Raw genomic sequence first — 18,980 nt, forward strand, 5'->3', positions numbered from 1 at the left:
TATTAACACTTCTACCCTCACTGGACGAATACAGGTTCATATTAACACTTCTACCTTCACTGGAGTAATACAGGTTCATATTAACACTTCTACCTTCACTGGAGTAATACAGGTTCATATTAACACTTCTACCTTCACTGGAGTAATACAGGTTCATATTAACACTTCTACCTTCACTGGAGTAATACAGGTTCATATTAACACTTCTACCTTCACTGGAGTAATACAGGTTCATATTAACACTTCTACCCTCACTGGACGAATACAGGTTCATATTAACACTTCTACCCTCACTGGACTAATACAGGTTCATATTAACACTTCTACCCTCACTGGACTAATACAGGTTCATATTAACACTTCTACCCTCACTGGAGTAATACAGGTTCATATTAACACTTCTACCCTCACTGGAGTAATACAGGTTCATATTAACACTTCTACCCTCACTGGAGTAACACAGGTTCATATTAACACTTCTACCCTCACTGGAGTAATACAGGTTCATATTAACACTTCTACCCTCACTGGACTAATACAGGTTCATATTAACACTTCTACCCTCACTGGAGTAATACAGGTTCATATTAACACTTCTACCCTCACTGGAGTAATACAGGTTCATATTAACACTTCTACCCTCACTGGACTAATACAGGTTCATATTAACACTTCTACCCTCACTGGAGTAATACAGGTTCATATTAACACTTCTACCCTCACTGGAGTAATACAGGTTCATATTAACACTTCTACCCTCACTGGACTAATACAGGTTCATATTAACACTTCTACCCTCACTGGACTAATACAGGTTCATATTAACACTTCTACCCTCACTGGAGTAATACAGGTTCATATTAACACTTCTACCCTCACTGGAGTAATACAGGATCATATTAACACTTCTACCCTCACTGGAGTAATACAGGATCATATTAACACTTCTACCCTCACTGGAGTAATACAGGATCATATTAACACTTCTACCCTCACTGGAGTAATACAGGATCATATTAACACTTCTACCCTCACTGGAGTAATACAGGTTCATATTAACACTTCTACCCTCACTGGAGTAATACAGGTTCATATTAACACTTCTACCCTCACTAGAGTAATACAGGTTCATATTAACACTTCTACCCTCACTAGAGTAATACAGGTTCATATTAACACTTCTACCCTCACTGGAGTAATACAGGTTCATATTAACACTTCTACCTTCACTGGAGTAATACAGGTTCATATTAACACTTCTACCCTCACTGGAGTAATACAGGATTGAAGGAGCCGGGGCTCCCACGTCGATCGGAAGAATGGACGCGACAAAAAGCTAGAATTCATCTGAGTTGCTTTAATGAAATCAAACACTCAGGCACTCTGAAAAACCGTTTATCAGTCAGCAATATATATCTATTCCGCCAGGGGGTTTGCCCAGGCCCGGCGCCAGGGGGCGTGGCCCAGCGTCCTGGCTGCGGCCTGGCAAGTTGAGCGCGGGCCTGGGCGTCCTGGACGAGCCCGGCATGGTGATCGCTCCGCGTCCTTGATAGGTGCAAGGCGATTGTGAAAACTCAGCGGCAGCCGCTACACACGTCCCCCCAGAATCGACTTGCACCGGCAGGGTCAATTTGAGGGGGGTCCTGATGACCCGGCCGAAGCGACCCCTGGCGGGTCGTGGGAGGGGGTCCGGTGAGGTGGTGGGCGGTCGAGTGGGGGGCACCGTGGACGGGGGACGGCCTCGCCGCGGCGGAAGGGCCACCCGTGGTGGGTGGTCGACGTCCAAGTGCGCCGGCTTGAGGCGGTCCACAGCAATCCGGTCCGACCTGCCGCCGATGTCGATGACGAACGACTTGTCGTCCCGTCGCAGCACCCGGAAGGGCCCGTCGTACGGCGGCTGGAGTGGCCACCGATGTGCGTCGTGACGCACAAAAACATACTCCGCTGTGCGGAGTGCTGGGGGGACGTAGGACTGGGGGTCACCGTGGTGGGATGTTGGCACGGGGGCAAACCGTCGGGCGGCCTCCTGGAGGTCCGATCGCTGGTGAGCTGCGGACCAGGGACTGGTAGCGTCGGGCACAAATTCGCCAGGGACGCGTAGCACCTGGCCATAGACAAGCTCGGCGGTGGATGCCTGGAGGTCCTCCTTGGGGGCCGTGCGAAGGCCCAAAAGGACCCACGGCAGCCGGTCGGCCCACCCGACGTCTTGAAGGCCGGCCATGAGCGCGGCCTTCATGGAGCGGTGGAATCGCTCGCACAACTCGTTTGCTTGGGGGTGGTAGGCCGTAGTACGGTGGAGCTTGATCCCCAGGTTGCGGGCGACCGCGCCCCACAGCTCGGAGGTGAACTGTGGACCGCGGTCTGACGAGATGTCCGCCGGTGCGCCGAAGCGGGCGACCCAGGTGGCGATGAAAGCCTGCGCCACGTCGGCGGTGGTGGTGGAGACGAGGGGAACGGCCTCCGGCCACCTGGTGGTCCTGTCCACCATGGTGAGCAGGTGTGTGAACCCCCGTGATGGGGGGAGGGGGCCCACCAGATCCACGTTGACGTGGTCGAAACGTCGTTCGGGCACGTTGAAAGGTGCCAGCGGGGCCTGGGTGTGTCGGTGGACCTTGGCCCGTTGGCAGGCCGTGCAGGCGCTGGTCCAATCGCGGACGTCCCGACGAAGGCCGTGCCAGACGAAACGCGCCGACACCAGCTTCTGGGAAGCTTTCCGGCCCGGGTGGGAAAGGCCGTGGAGGGAGGCGAAGATGCGGCGTTGCCAGGCGACGGGCACGATGGGGCGAGGCTGGCCTTGGGAGACGTCGCAGAGCAGGACAGTGTCCGCGCAGGGGATGTCGGCCAGGCGGAGGCCCGTGTCCGCCGCCCGGAGGGCTTGCACCGTGGTGTCGGTGGTTTGGTCCGCCGCCATAAGCGCAAAATCCACGCCCAGGTGGACCGCGTTCGCGCTGGCCCGGGAAAGACAGTCGGCCACGGCGTTGTTTTTGCCGGCGACGTGCCGGATGTCCGTGGTAAACTCCGACACGGCGGAGAGGTGGCGCTGTTGGCGGGCCGACCATGGCTCCGTGACCTTGGCCATGGCGTAAACCAACGGCTTGTGGTCGACGAACGCCGTGAAAGGTCGGCCCTCCAGGAGGTGGCGGAAATGGCGGACGGCCAGGTGTAGACCGAGGAGCTCCCGGTCAAACGTGCTGTATTTGAGCTCGTTCGGCCGGAGCTGCCGGCTGAAAAAAGCGAGTGGCTGCCAAACCCCGTTCACCCATTGCTCATGTACGGCGCCCACCGCGTAGTCGGAGGCATCCGTGGTGAGGGCGATGGGAGCGTTGAGCACCGGGTGAGCGAGCAGTGTTGCGTCGGCGAGGGCCCGCTTTGAGCCTTGGAAGGCCGCATCCATTGCTGCGGACCAGGCGATGTCGTGCTTGGCCGGCATGCCTCGGAGGGCTTCGTAGAGGGGCCGCATGAGCTGAGCAGCGCGGGGCACGAAGCGGTGATAAAAATTCACCATTCCCAGGAATTCCTGCAGGGCCTTTATGGTGCGGGGACGCGGGAACGTGGTGATGGCCTCGACCTTGGTTGGCAGCGGCACGGCCCCGTTCTTGGTGATGTGATGGCCCAAAAAATCAACGGCCGTCGTGCCGAAGTGGCATTTGGCCGGGTTGACGATGAGGCCGTGCTCGCTGAGGCGCTCGAACAGCGTCCGGAGGTGGAGGAGGTGCTCGGCCCGGGACGTGCTGGCGACGAGGATGTCGTCCAGGTAAACGAAAAGGAACGGCAGGTCACGCAGCACGCCGTCCATCAAGCGCTGGAACGCCTGAGCCGCGTTCTTGAGACCAAACGGCATCCGCAAGAATTCGAATAAGCCGAACGGCGTGATGACTGCCGTTTTAGGGACGTCGGCCGCCCTGACAGGTACCTGGTGATATCCCCGTATGAGGTCAATTTTCGAAAAAATGACCCGTCCCGCCAGACGGGTGGAGAAGTCTTGGATATGCGGGATCGGGTACCTGTCGGGGGTGGTAGCGTCATTGAGACGGCGGTAGTCGCCACACGGGCGCCATCCACCCCCCGGCTTTGGCACGATGTGCAGTGGCGAGGCCCACGCGCTATCGGAGCGCCGCACGATGCCGAGGTGCTCCAACGCGTCGAATTCGGCCTTCGCTACGGCGAGCTTGGCTGGGTCGAGGCGGCGGGCCCTGGCGTAGACCGGCGGGCCCGTGGTTGGTATGTGGTGCTCGATCCCATGCCGTACTGCGACGGCCGAAAACGTCGGCCGCGTGAGGGCCGGGAACTCCGTGAGCAGGCGAGCAAACTCGTTCGCCGCCGGGACGGCGCATGCCAGCTCGGTCGGCGCGGAGCTGCTCAATGTGCATACCAGGGAGCTGAAGGTTTCAGCGTTGATTAAACGACGCCGTTGGACGTCCACCAGCAGTCCGTGTGCGCAGAGGAAGTCGGCGCCTAGCAGAGCCACGGGCACGTTGGCGGTTACAAACGTCCAAGCAAAGCGTTGGCCGCCGAAGCAGAGGGTGACGTTGCGCGGGCCGAAGGTGCGGATAGTCGATCCGTTGGCCGCAACTAAGGAGGGGCCGCAAACCGCGGATTGCCTGTCCTGGTCAGAGGCGGGTATGACGCTCAGTTGGGCGCCGGTGTCGCACAGGAAGCGCCGTCCGGACGCTTTATCCGTGATGAACAGTAAGTTGCCCGTGTGGCCGGCGCTCATGGCTGGTAATGAACGCCGGCCCGGCCGTTTCCCGGCCTGCCGAAGGTGCACGGGGGTCGGCATGTCCGGGCCTTCTGTCCGAACCTGGCATGATAGTAACACCACGCTTGGTCAGGTGGAGGCCTCGGTCGTCGTGCCGGAGGTGGTCGGCTCGGTAGAGCGGCCGCCAATGGCGTCGGCAGTTCGGCCGTCGACCGTGCCGGGTGCTCGGGCGCCCTGGGTGTTGCGTCGGACGGCGGTGGGTCCCATGTCGCCGCTACGATGCGCTGTCCTGCGGCGGAGATCTTGTCGGCTTCTCTGGCAAGGGCCCGGGGATCTGTGATCGTCGTGCTTGCCAGGGCGAGGCGTACCGGGTTAGGCAGCTGACGGAAGAACAGCTCCCGGAACAGGAATGCCGGAGAGTGCTCGCCGAGCAGTGAAAGCATGTAGTCCATGCGCTCGGAAGGGCGCGTGTCGCCGAGCTCAGGCAGATCGAGCAGGCGCCGTGCGCGTTCCGCCGATGGGAGGGCGAAAGCATCGAGGAGCAGCTTCTTAATCGCGCCGTATTTGTCAGCGGCTGGCGGGCTTTCGAGGAGGCTCAGGGCGCGGGCCGCGGTAACCGACCCGAGCGCAGCTACCACATGGTGGAAGCGGGTGTCGTCGGCCGTGATGCCTCGCAGGGCGAACAGGGACTCCGCCTGTGCGAACCAAACCGCCGCGTGAGCCTCCCAGAAGGTAGGCAGTTTAAGGGCGACTGCCGTGTCCATGTCGATAGGTCACCAATGAAGGAGCCGGGGCTCCCACGTCGATCGGAAGAATGGACGCGACAAAAAGCTAGAATTCATCTGAGTTGCTTTAATGAAATCAAACACTCAGGCACTCTGAAAAACCGTTTATCAGTCAGCAATATATATCTATTCCGCCAGGGGGTTTGCCCAGGCCCGGCGCCAGGGGGCGTGGCCCAGCGTCCTGGCTGCGGCCTGGCAAGTTGAGCGCGGGCCTGGGCGTCCTGGACGAGCCCGGCATGGTGATCGCTCCGCGTCCTTGATAGGTGCAAGGCGATTGTGAAAACTCAGCGGCAGCCGCTACAGGATCATATTAACACTTCTACCCTCACTGGAGTAATACAGGTTCATATTAACACTTCTACCTTCACTGGAGTAATACAGGTTCATATTAACACTTCTACCCTCACTGGACTAATACAGGATCATATTAACACTTCTACCCTCACTGGAGTAATACAGGTTCATATTAACACTTCTACCCTCACTGGAGTAATACAGGTTCATATTAACACTTCTACCCTCACTGGACTAATACAGGTTCATATTAACACTTCTACCCTCACTGGAGTAATACAGGATCATATTAACACTTCTACCCTCACTGGAGTAATACAGGATCATATTAACACTTCTACCCTCACTGGAGTAATACAGGATCATATTAACACTTCTACCCTCACTGGAGTAATACAGGTTCATATTAACACTTCTACCCTCACTAGAGTAATACAGGTTCATATTAACACTTCTACCCTCACTGGAGTAATACAGGATCATATTAACACTTCTACCCTCACTGGAGTAATACAGGTTCATATTAACACTTCTACCTTCACTGGAGTAATACAGGTTCATATTAACACTTCTACCCTCACTGGAGTAATACAGGTTCATATTAACACTGGTACCCTCACTGGAGTAATACAGGTTCATATTAACACTTCTACCCTCACTGGAGTAATACAGGTTCATATTAACACTTCTACCCTCACTGGAGTAATACAGGTTCATATTAACACTTCTACCCTCACTGGAGTAATACAGGTTCATATTAACACTTCTACCCTCACTGGAGTAATACAGGTTCATATTAACACTTCTACCCTCACTAGAGTAATACAGGATCATATTAACACTTCTACCCTCACTGGAGTAATACAGGATCATATTAACACTTCTACCCTCACTAGAGTAATACAGGATCATATTAACACTTCTACCCTCACTGGACTAATACAGGATCATATTAACACTTCTACCCTCACTAGAGTAATACAGGATCATATTAACACTTCTACCCTCACTAGAGTAATACAGGATCATATTAACACTTCTACCCTCACTGGACTAATACAGGTTCATATTAACACTTCTACCCTCACTAGAGTAATACAGGTTCATATTAACACTTCTACCCTCACTGGAGTAATACAGGTTCATATTAACACTTCTACCCTCACTAGAGTAATACAGGTTCATATTAACACTTCTACCCTCACTGGAGTAATACAGGATCATATTAACACTTCTACCCTCACTGGAGTAATACAGGTTCATATTAACACTTCTACCCTCACTGGAGTAATACAGGTTCATATTAACACTTCTACCCTCACTGGAGTAATACAGGATCATATTAACACTTCTACCCTCACTGGACTAATACAGGATCATATTAACACTTCTACCCTCACTGGAGTAATACAGGATCATATTAACACTTCTACCCTCACTAGAGTAATACAGGATCATATTAACACTTCTACCCTCACTGGAGTAATTCAGGTTCATATGAACACTTCTACCCTCACTGGAGTAATACAGGATCATATTAACACTTCTACCCTCACTGGAGTAATACAGGTTCATATTAACACTTCTACCCTCACTGGAGTAATACAGGTTCATATTAACACTTCTACCCTCACTGGAGTAATACAGGTTCATATTAACACTTCTACCCTCACTGGAGTAATACAGGATCATATTAACACTTCTACCCTCACTGGAGTAATTCAGGTTCATATTAACACTTCTACCTTCACTGGACTAATACAGGTTCATATTAACACTTCTACCCTCACTGGAGTAACACAGGTTCATATTAACACTTCTACCCTCACTGGAGTAACACACGTTCATATTAACATTTCTACCTTCACTGGAGTAATACAGGTTCATATTGTTGCGGATATGAGATTGGCCTCCATCCATATCCGCTTGTAAATATTCCCCTATTTCCCCAATACTTCCCAACTATCCCCAATCCCCCATTCCCTAGTCCCATTTTCTGTAAACAACACTCTGTAGACCCGACCTTCCCGTATTTCCCCCATTAAATGTCGCATCTAGGTCCACCGCATCTCACGTAGACAACTATAGGACATCTTGCTAGTTATTCTTAGTCTATGTCAGTTAAGGACTCGTTTCCATTAATTCTGACTCTTCGTTGCACCAGAATGTGATTGTATGGCACCGTTAGAAAGTTTAGGACCTCCCAATACCTCCCCGCAGCTCTTCCTCATGGTACAACAACAACAACAACAACAACAACAGCGGCGGCGGCGCGGGGAGTGTGCGTCCTCACTCCGGCTTGGTTAGCCGCCATTGAACATGTGCTCCGACGGGGTTACCACGCAGGGGCTCGCTGTCAGCTCCTCGTCAAGGGCGGAGCCCGGTAACCCCCCGCACCCAATAGAAGCGGCGGACCGATTCCATCTGGGGCGGAGACAACGAGCCGAGGGCGTGTCACTCCCCGCTGAGCATGCGCAGGAAGAGGGAGGTGACGTCAGATGCGCCCTCAGCTTGGAGAGAGAAGACGCCACCTCCGAGCGCTGAAATACCTCCCCGCATCTCTGGACCGGACCGTGTTGATTCTGCCCCTGAGCCAAGGTGCACCTTGTGCTATCGACAGCCTGTCCTTCCCTGCCATCAATCCCCGTGTAAGTCAGTCTTGTCCCGTTTGTCTGTGGTCTGTCGGGGATAGATAAGACTGTGTCTAAGTGCCCATCTTTTCTGTGCTTTACCTCTTACCCTGTAATCTACCCCTTTTCTGCATCACCAATTATATCCTCCTCCGGAGGTCTTGAGAACTGTACCCCCTTGTGTCGTTTCATTAATCCCAGCCGTTGTGTCCTTTCCTTCATTGATTTAGCATAGCGCGATTTGGTCAACGTCGGGCGGGATAGGGTTCTAATCGGGGAGTAACTGTTCGGACGCGGTAATACCAAACCGCTCGGTAAACTAACATCTAAAACCGCGTCTGTAACAATTGGTGTCGGGAAGTGAGATCGGACCCGAAGCGCGCTTCACGCGCTCGAAATTATTAACGGCGAAATTTGATTTTGTTTTACAAAAAAAAAAAAAAAACCCGAATTTTGAAAGTCGCGCTATGGCGGATCAAGACGGCTGGGTTCCGGTAGAGGAGAGTGAGGCAGGGTCGATCCAGGACCAAATTGAGGGACATGAGGAGAGCGAAGCAGTGAGGGTGGCAGGCGCGCAAAATGGCGCCTCGCACATGGCCACGGCGACCGCGCCCGCGACCGTAGCAGCGCCGTTGGTGGATTCGAACCTTTTTTTCCTGCAAATGAGGGCCCTTATGGGACAAATGGGAGACCAAATTGGAGGTTTGAAAAACAGTATAGAGGCTCAGAGTGAGCAAATGGGGGTAATGGGGTCCAATAGCGAGAAATTGAGGGAGGACATGGGGGCCAATAGCCAATGGTTAGAACAAAGGATGGGGTCCAATAGCGAGAAATTGAGGGAGGACATGGGGGCCCAGATCGGAGGGTTAGGGAGTAGAATAGAGGGATTAGACAATAGATTAGGGGAAATACAGGAGGGGTTAATGGGGGTAGAAAACAGAATGGCCGCTCAAGAGAATCAAATGGAAGGGATGCAAAAGGGGTTAGAGGGGTTAGAAAACAGTATGGAAGGCAAATTGAGGGACATGAGGGACCAAGCGGAGAGAGAAGTTAAACAAATGGGGCAGCAGATAGAGGGGGTCAGAATGGGGGTAGAAACTAAATTGGATGCTCACAGGGAGGAAATGGAGCAGATGAGGGTGGCATCTGGGCAGGAGATGCAAGTGATGGGAGAAGAGATCAGAAGAGGTGTGAGTGAGGAGGTCGGAGGAGTGCGCGAGGAGGTGAGGCACTGTAAGGAGCGCATGGAGAAGGAGGTGAGAAAGGGGACTGTAAAGTTACAAGGGGGCATAGAGGAGTTGACGCTGGGAGTAGAACAACTGACAGTGGGACAAAAGGAGTTGGGGGAACAGGTAAAGAAGAACACAGCGGTAATAGAGGGTTTAAAATCGACACAGAAGGAGATGAAAAAGGACGTAGGGGTAATTAAAAAAGAGTGTCAGACGGTACATGAGGACCTGACGAGGAAAATGAACAAGGTGGTAGAGGTGATGGAGGTTAAAGAGCGGGAGGTGCGGGAGCCCATATAAAAAAATAAAGTGGAGTTAGAGGAAGAACTTAAAGGGGCGCACGAGGAGATGAAGGAGGTGAAGCAGAAATTAGAAGAAGTGGAAGAAGGGGTGAGCGAAATTAAGAAGCGACGGAGAGAGGATAAGAAAGAGATAAAGGAGGAAGTAAAAGAATTGGTCCAAAGTCTGTGTTCGGATCGTGATGATGTGCTCATTAACCGGATGAGGGATTCGCAGGTGATGGAGGAGAGGCGAAGAGAAAGAGGACCCGGTGTAAGTGGTGACCAATATGGTCGTGCGTATGATGCGCCAGGTGATTTAATAAGCTTGGGGGTCGAGATAGACCCGGATGTTCGTGAGAGGCCAAGAGTGAGGTGTATGGCTGGTCCGGAGGGTATGGAACGAGGGTGCGAGCGAGAGGGTCCGGTGATGGGAGAGGTGCGAGGTGTGGGTGAGCAAGGTAGTGGTGGTATGGAATGGGTAGCGGGTTGCGGAAGTGTGACCCATGCATCGACACCAACAGGGGTAGTTTTTAGAGGGACAGGGGAGGCACGAGAGCCCCTTGGGGGTAATGTACTGTGGGGGCCCGGCCGGTTCGGCCCCGCGCTGACCCCGCAAGGGGCGACGCACGGGGTCCGGCAGGCGGGCAACGACTCGCATACGAGGTGGTCCCACAAGGTCCCACTCGCGCCGTATGACGGCAAGAGTGATCTACGCGCGTACCTGGCGCAGTTTGACTGTGTGTGTAAGGGCAACGGTTGGGGTGAGGACGAAGGTGGAGTACACCTGGTGGCCGCATTGCGCGGCGCGGCGGCGGAGGTGCTGACGGCATTACCACCGGGTGCTCTCACCCTGCCAGCCCTCCGCGACGCCCTAATTAATCGATTCGGCGTTGAACAGCAGAGCGAGCTTGTTAAAGCTCAGCTCGCGCTGCGAAAACGCAAGCCCCAGGAAGCCATCGGGGAACTTGCCCACGACATTCGCCGCGCAGTGGGGATCGCACATGCTAGCATGGCAGCGGATTCCCGGGAAAGCCTGGCGCTGGACCATTTTATCCAGGCCCTCCCGGATATTGAGCTCCGGCAACAGCTCGCCATGTGGCGCCCGCAGACTCTGAGCCAGGCGGCTGACGCTGCGGCCCGTTGGGAAGCAGCGAGGCCCCTGGCCCGGGGGAGCGAGCGTCACGCAATGGCGGTCCGCCAGGTGGGACCCCCGATGGAGGGCGGACCCCTTAGGGGGCCCGCCCCCGACGTGAGTCCTGACCTGGCGGGCATGGTCCGGAGGCTGGTGGACCAGCGCCTGGCGGGACCTGGACCATGGCAGGCGGCCCCGGAGGTGGCCCGCGGTGGACCACGAGCGGGTAATCCAATTCGGACCTTCAGGGGGGAAAATTTGGAATTCCGGAGACAAGCACCTTATCAGGTGAGGTGCTATACCTGCAACCGTCTGGGTCACCTGGCGCGGCACTGTCGAGCCACGCGCCGGGATGATCCCCGGCGGTTGAGGTCCTTAACTCCGCCCAGGGGGGAGCGGGTTAGCCGACCCCAGACACCCCCCCGCCAGACCCCGGGAAACTAGAAGGCCTTACACCGGCGAGCAGGCGCCCCCGTGGATTGCCTCGGCTTTAGATGCCGAGGCGGGACCCAGTACCTCTGAATAAGGGGGGCTTATTAGTGCCAGAGGACTGGGGGATTGATGAGCGATGGGCCTGGTGGGTAAGGGTGGCATCCCTGCCACCCTTCCCATGACTGGGGCAAATGCGCACTAGATTATGGGGTGTATGGCAGTGAAAACTAGCCCGGGTGGGTGAGGTTATATTGTTAGGGATCTAGAGATGACATTAGGTAACGTTAAGATTAGTTAGTGACTGATACCTGTAGTGGGGACACAGGTAGATTAGAGTGGATGATAATGACGAGGGAGCGCAATAGTTTAAAGGGACGACTGGGAAGCGCAAGTTTCAGAGGGGAGTAGTTAGATGAGATGATGCCGTGTGGTTGAGAATTGAACAGGTGTGATTGCACAGGTGTGCAACTGGACAGGTGTGTGGAGCAGTGTATGAGTAGTGAGTGTTGTGGATCAGCGCGAATGCGCTTGGGGAGAGAAGGGTGCAGGTGGCACCAGGTGTGAGAGCACAGGTGTGCAAGTACAGGTGTGTGGAATACATGGAGTAAGTGGTACGGAGTGGTGTGCATGGTGCGAAGGTGTGGATGGGGGAAGAGTGGACCCCTTTTCACGAGTACCCGGGGCGGGTAGTGTAAGTGTTAGGTAGAGGGTATAGGTAAATTGTGGTTGGATATTGGCATTTGTGGTGCGGTTGCAGAATGGTATTGTGGATGGGTGCATTAGTGTTGTGGAAATGGCTGGGCGTGTAGCCTGTTAGTGTGTGTAGTTGGTTTGGGCACTCCACCACTGTGAGGATGTCGGCCAGGTGAGGCCGCAGGTGGGCTCTGGGAGCCGTTAGTGTCAGTGGGTGCCTGAGGATCCCGGGTGTGGATCGGGCAGCCCGTGCCAGGGAGGGCACTGAGGGGGTGAGAGTGCGAGAGGGCCTTCCCCAGTTAGTTAGGTTAGGGTGAGGAGCTAGGTAAGCTCGGGTGGCAACTACAGTGGTGGAGGTGTGCAGGTGGGTAGACCTGCTGGGAGAGCTACACGTCACAGCCCAGAAATTGTGCGAGAGCACCGAGTGTTGAATCGGGGGAGTGAGACCCCAAATTGAGAAGCACCACAGTTTGGTCAATGGGAATTGGTTTTTAGAACCCATAGTGTAAGTTGGCCAATGGATTGGCAGGGAAAGACCCCGGGTAATGTAAAGTTGTTAAAGTCATTTAGGAAATAGTTAGGATTGACGAACCTGTCGCACCATACGCAGCCACTTACCTGAGGTGATGATGATGACTCCACACCTGTGTTTTCTTTGTTTTGTGTTGCAGGAAGTGAGAATTGCTGTGTGGATTTGTGAGACGGATCACGACGTGGATGAGACATTGGGGTGATTCCATCTCTCCCTCCTTAGGAGGGACTGATGATGAATTGGTGATGGCAAATTTTGATGTTGAGTTGGAGATGGTAAATTTTGATGAGAGTTGGAAATGGCAAATTTGATTGGTTAGGAGGGAGAGAAGACGAATTTGGTTTATGGGAGGAACGGGGAAGACAGTAGGGACGTTTGTTGATGTGTAAAGTAGATGTTTATGGATAGTGTTGTGTTTTGTGGATACAGTAAGGGGTAAGGGAGGGGCAATGTAGGTTACCTGGTGGGGGGGGGGGGCGTACGGTAGGAACGTACCTGTCTCACCTGGTTCCCATGTGCCCCCAGTGTGCATTACCTTGTATTGCATGCACTTTTGCGCCCTTACCACCTTACTCACTTGTCTTCTTTTTGTCTCCCACCTCCGAGGATCTGGCTTTGGGGCATAGAGAGAGGAGAGAGAGGTGCTGGCTCTGCAGTTGTGGGCCTGTACTTTCGCTGCTTGCTGCCTGGATCGATACACCATATGGACCGCAATTTTTGTGGCCGCCCACCATGGACCGCAGTTCTTCTGCGGGCAAGCACCACCCGTGGATTGACCTATGGGTCAACGTGGCACCTATGCCATACAGGTGAACCACTTTTAGTTGGCCCCCTGACGGCCACAATTTAGAAATGGACGCGGTTGGCGCCTTTCTTTATCTTTAAAGAAGCCAGAAGGCCAAGTACACCACATGAAGGCAAGACCAGCGGCAGAACATCGGCCGGCTGCGACACCACCGGTGACTATGAACACTTTATTGGTGCACCGGATGGTGCTGACTGTATGTATGGGGTGGTGCTTTTGGTGCTTGGATGGGGTGCTCTGCACATTATTAAAGGCCGTAGGGCCACAGAGCACTCGTGGGTTGGTGTATCGATGCTGGCATGCGTGCTCTCTCTCTATGCATAACATCTGCATGTGTTCCTCAAAGAACAGGTCCTGGATCGTAGTGTAAATATCAGTCTTGTATAAATGATGCTCCCTACCGGCTGTATGTTTAGTTTGAGGATTCTTTCCGCGATTCGGTTATCCTGTGGGTGTGTTTCTGTGAGGAGAAGGGTGCAACGTCGCAGGGGGACATATTTACTCATTTGTGAACATCTGTAAAACTGTCGCACTCAGGGTTGAGTTAATAGTAGAGGGAACTACATCTGAGTGCCACACTAACGTAGGTAAAAATTTATCGGGTCGGGACGCCCCGAGGTAGAGAAGGGTGCAATGTTGCGGATATGAGATTGGCCTCCATCCATATCCGCTTGTAAATATTCCCCTATTTCCCCAATACTTCCCAACTATCCCCAATCCCCCATTCCCTAGTCCCATTTTCTGTAAACAACACTCTGTAGACCCGACCTTCCCGTATTTCCCCCATTAAATGTCGCATCCAGGTCCACCGCATCTCACGTAGACAACTATAGGACATCTTGCTAGTTATTCTTAGTCTATGTCAGTTAAGGACTCGTTTCCATTAATTCTGACTCTTCGTTGCACTAGAATGTGATTGTATGGCACCGTTAGAAAGTTTAGGACCTCCCAATACCTCACCGCAGCTCTTCCTCATGGTACAACAACAACAACAACAACAGCGGCGGCGGCGGCGCGGGGAGTGTGCGTCCTCACTCCGGCTTGGTTAGCCGCCATTGAACATGTGCTCCGACGGGGTTACCACGCAGGGGCTCGCTGTCAGCACCTCGTCAAGGGCGGAGCCCGGTAACCCCCCGCACCCAATAGAAGCGGCGGACCGATTCCATCTGGGGCAGAGACAACGAGCCGAGGGCGTGTCACTCCCCGCTGAGCATGCGCAGGAAGAGGGAGGTGACGTCAGATGCGCCCTCAGCTTGGAGAGAGAAGACGCCACCTCCGAGCGCTGAAATACCTCCCCGCATCTCTGGACCGGACCGTGTTGATTCTGCCCCTGAGCCAAGGTGCACCTTGTGCTATCGACTGCCTGTCCTTCCCTGCCATCAATCCCCGTGTAAGTCAGTCTTGTCCCGTTTGTCTGTGGTCTGTCGGGGATAGATAAGACTGTGTCTAAGTGCCCATCTTTTCTGTGCTTTACCTCTTACCCTGTAATCTACCCCTATTCTGCATCACCAATTATATCCTCCTCCGGAGGTCTTGAGAACTGTACCCCCTTGTGTCGTTTCATTAATCCCAGCCGTTGTGTCCTTTCCTTCATTGATTTAGCATAGCGCGATTTGGTCAACGTCGGGCGGGATCGGGTTCTAATCGGGGAGTAACTGTTCGGACGCGGTAATACCAAACCGCTCGGTAAACTAACATCTAAAACCGCGTCTGTAACAATATTAACACTTCTACCCTCACTGGAGTAATACAGGTTCATATTAACACTTCTACCCTCACTGGAGTAACACAGGTTCATATTAACACTGGTACCCTCACTGGAGTAACACAGGTTCATATTAACACTTCTACCCTCACTGGAGTAATACAGGTTCATATTAACACTTCTATCCTCACTGGAGTAATACAGGTTCATATTAACACTTCTACCCTCACTGGAGTAATACAGGTTCATATTAACACTTCTACCCTCACTGGAGTAATACAGGTTCATATTAACACTTCTACCCTCACTGGAGTAACACAGGTTCATATTAACACTTCTACCCTCACTGGAGTAATACAGGTTCATATTAACACTTCTACCTTCACTGGAGTAACACAGGTTCAGATTAACACTTCTACCCTCACTGGAGTAATACAGGTTCATATTAACACTGGTACCCTCACTGGAGTAACACAGGTTCATATTAACACTGGTACCCTCACTGGAGTAATACAGGTTCATATTAACACTTCTACCCTCACTGGAGTAACACAGGTTCATATTAACAGTTCTACCCTCACTGGAGTAACACAGGTTCATATTAACACTGGTACCCTCACTGGAGTAACACAGGTTCATAGTGTAACGAATGTGGAAACGTTACAATGTGAACGTTACAAAAGGTACGGTAACACCCTGTTAATGTAAATAATGGTCGCAGTCGGCCTCCTAGTTAATTCCATGAAACTTACACGCAGGTCACGATATATCTTTTAAATAGTGTATTTCCTTATTCCATGTAGGCTAAATATGTGTTTCCCACTAGATTGACTTTGCATTGTATCAAACAAAATAAGCGTAGGCCCTTCCAATTTCCCCAAAACCTCCCTTCCAATTGCCTTCCGCATTTTGGGCGGTTTTCTTCAAACCACCATTGGCCACGAGGTAGGGTTGGGGAAGAAAGGCGTGTCTCCACCTCGTCATAAGAGGGAAGGAGTGAACCAGCCCTAACAGCCAATCAACACCGCGGTGAGCGACCCGGTAGGCGTGCCCTCGGAGTCGGCGGCTTGATTTCGCCCGAGGTGATAAAAGCGACTGTAAGGGACTGCTTTACCAGATGACTTGGGAGAGGCCTTGGGAGATGAGCAAAGAGACTGCACCAAGAGGATCGGTGAGATGCGAAACGCTCCAAGCCAAGGAGGAGAGGTACTCGGCAAGGAAACCAGCTTTGGAGAGACGCGCTGAAAGGAGGGAGACGGCTCCACCCCAAGAAGAGAAGCAGGTGTGCCGAACCAGCGTGTGACGTCTACCGCAGCGGATACACGACGGAGGGTTTCCCGCCAAAACCGCGAGGAATTGCGAGCTGCGGCCTCCCGACTTTGCCTCCCTCTCAAGCAATCCACCTCAAGCCCTACCTGCCTGCATTATCCCCTGTGTAAGTGTGAACGTCCTGTCCTGCTCGTTGTCTTGGGGCTAAGTAAAAATGAATAGTGTAAGTTAACGATTCGCTGTGTTACTGCTTCTTCCATCCATTGCTTGTGTGTGTATAATAAATCTGTTCTTCCTCCGTATTCTTCTTCTTCTTCTTTTTCATTTTCATTCTCTTTCGGTCGCTTTAGAGATTTCCCGATTGAATATCTGTGGGGCGATCTGGTCAACGTCGGGTGGAATCGGGTTTTAATCGGGGAGTAACTGTTCGGACGCGGTTAAATACACCACCGCTCGGTCAATATAACATCTAAAGCCGCGTCTGTAACAATATTAACACTGGTACCCTCACTGGAGTAATACAGGTTCATATTAACACTTCTACCCTCACTGGAGTAATACAGGTTCATATTAACACTTCTACCCTCACTGGAGTAACACAGGTTCATATTAACACTGGTACCCTCACTGGAGTAACACAGGTTCATATTAACACTGGTACCCTCACTGGAGTAATACAGGTTCATATTAACACTTCTACCCTCACTGGAGTAATACAGGTTCATATTAACACTTCTACCCTCACTGGAGTAATACAGGTTCATATTAACACTGGTACCCTCACTGGAGTAATACATGTTCGTATTAACACTTCTACCCTCACTGGAGTAATACAGGTTCATATTAACACTTCTACCCTCACTGGAGTAATTCAGGTTCATATTAACACTTCTACCCTCACTGGAGTAACACAGGTTCATATTAACACTTCTACCCTCACTGGAGTAATACAGGTTCATATTAACACTTCTACCCTCACTGGAGTAATACAGGTTCATATTAACACTTCTACCCTCACTGGAGTAATACAGGTTCATATTAACACTTCTACCCTCACTGGAGTAACACAGGTTCATATTAACACTGGTACCCTCACTGGAGTAACACAGGTTCATATTAACACTGGTACCCTCACTGGAGTAATACAGGTTCATATTAACACTTCTATCCTCACTGGAGTAACACAGGTTCATATTAACACTTCTACCCTCACTGGAGTAACACAGGTTCATATTAACACTTCTACCCTCACTGGAGTAACACAGGTTCATATTAACACTTCTACCCTCACTGGAGTAACACAGGTTCATATTAACACTTCTACCCTCACTGGAGTAATTCAGGTTCATATTAACACTTCTACCCTCACTGGAGTAACACAGGTTCATATTAACACTTCTACCCTCACTGGAGTAATACAGGTTCATATTAACACTTCTACCCTCACTGGAGTAATACAGGTTCATATTAACACTTCTACCCTCACTGGAGTAACACAGGTTCATATTAACACTGGTACCCTCACTGGAGTAACACAGGTTCATATTAACACTGGTACCCTCACTGGAGTAATACAGGTTCATATTAACACTTCTACCCTCACTGGAGTAACACAGGTTCATATTAACACTTCTACCCTCACTGGAGTAATACAGGTTCATATTAACACTTCTACCCTCACTGGAGTAACACAGGTTCATATTAACACTTCTACCCTCACTGGAGTAACACAGGTTCATATTAACACTTCTACCCTCACTGGAGTAATTCAGGTTCATATTAACACTTCTACCCTCACTGGAGTAACACAGGTTCATATTAACACTGGTACCCTCACTGGAGTAACACAGGTTCATATTAACACTTCTACCCTCACTGGAGTAACACAGGTTCATATTAACACTGGTACCCTCACTGGAGTAATACAGGTTCATATTAACACTTCTACCCTCACTGGAGTAACACAGGTTCATATTAACACTGGTACCCTCACTGGAGTAATACAGGTTCATATTAACACTTCTACCCTCACTGGAGTAACACAGGTTCATATTAACACTTCTACCCTCACTGGAGTAATACAGGTTCATATTAACACTTCTACCCTCACTGGAGTAACACAGGTTCATATTAACACTTCTGCCCTCACTGGAGTAACACAGGTTCATATTAACACTTCTACCCTCACTGGAGTAATTCAGGTTCATATTAACACTTCTACCCTCACTGGAGTAACACAGGTTCATATTAACACTGGTACCCTCACTGGAGTAACACAGGTTCATATTAACACTTCTACCCTCACTGGAGTAACACAGGTTCATATTAACACTGGTAACCTCACTGGAGTAACACAGGTTCATATTAACACTGGTACCCTCACTGGAGTAACACAGGTTCATATTAACACTGGTACCCTCACTGGAGTAATACAGGTTCATATTAACACTTCTACCCTCACTGGAGTAACACAGGTTCATATTAACACTGGTAC

General features: G+C 51.7%; 2 long non-coding RNA genes across 2 annotated transcripts in view; one reads left to right on the forward strand and one right to left on the reverse strand.

Annotated features, from left to right (window-relative positions):
* LOC144892193 (uncharacterized) overlaps positions 1-18,980 on the forward strand; it is a 477,241-nt gene that overhangs the window by 154,326 nt on the left and 303,935 nt on the right. The window lies entirely within an intron of this gene.
* The window catches only part of LOC144892192 (uncharacterized), a 49,715-nt gene that overhangs the window by 1,796 nt on the left and 28,939 nt on the right, over positions 1-18,980 (reverse strand). The gene's annotated exons all lie outside the window — the stretch shown is intronic.

Source organism: Myxine glutinosa, chromosome 5, assembly GCF_964187855.1.
Source record: "Myxine glutinosa chromosome 5, kmMyxGlut1.1, whole genome shotgun sequence".
In the NCBI taxonomy this organism is placed as follows: domain Eukaryota; kingdom Metazoa; phylum Chordata; class Myxini; order Myxiniformes; family Myxinidae; genus Myxine; species Myxine glutinosa.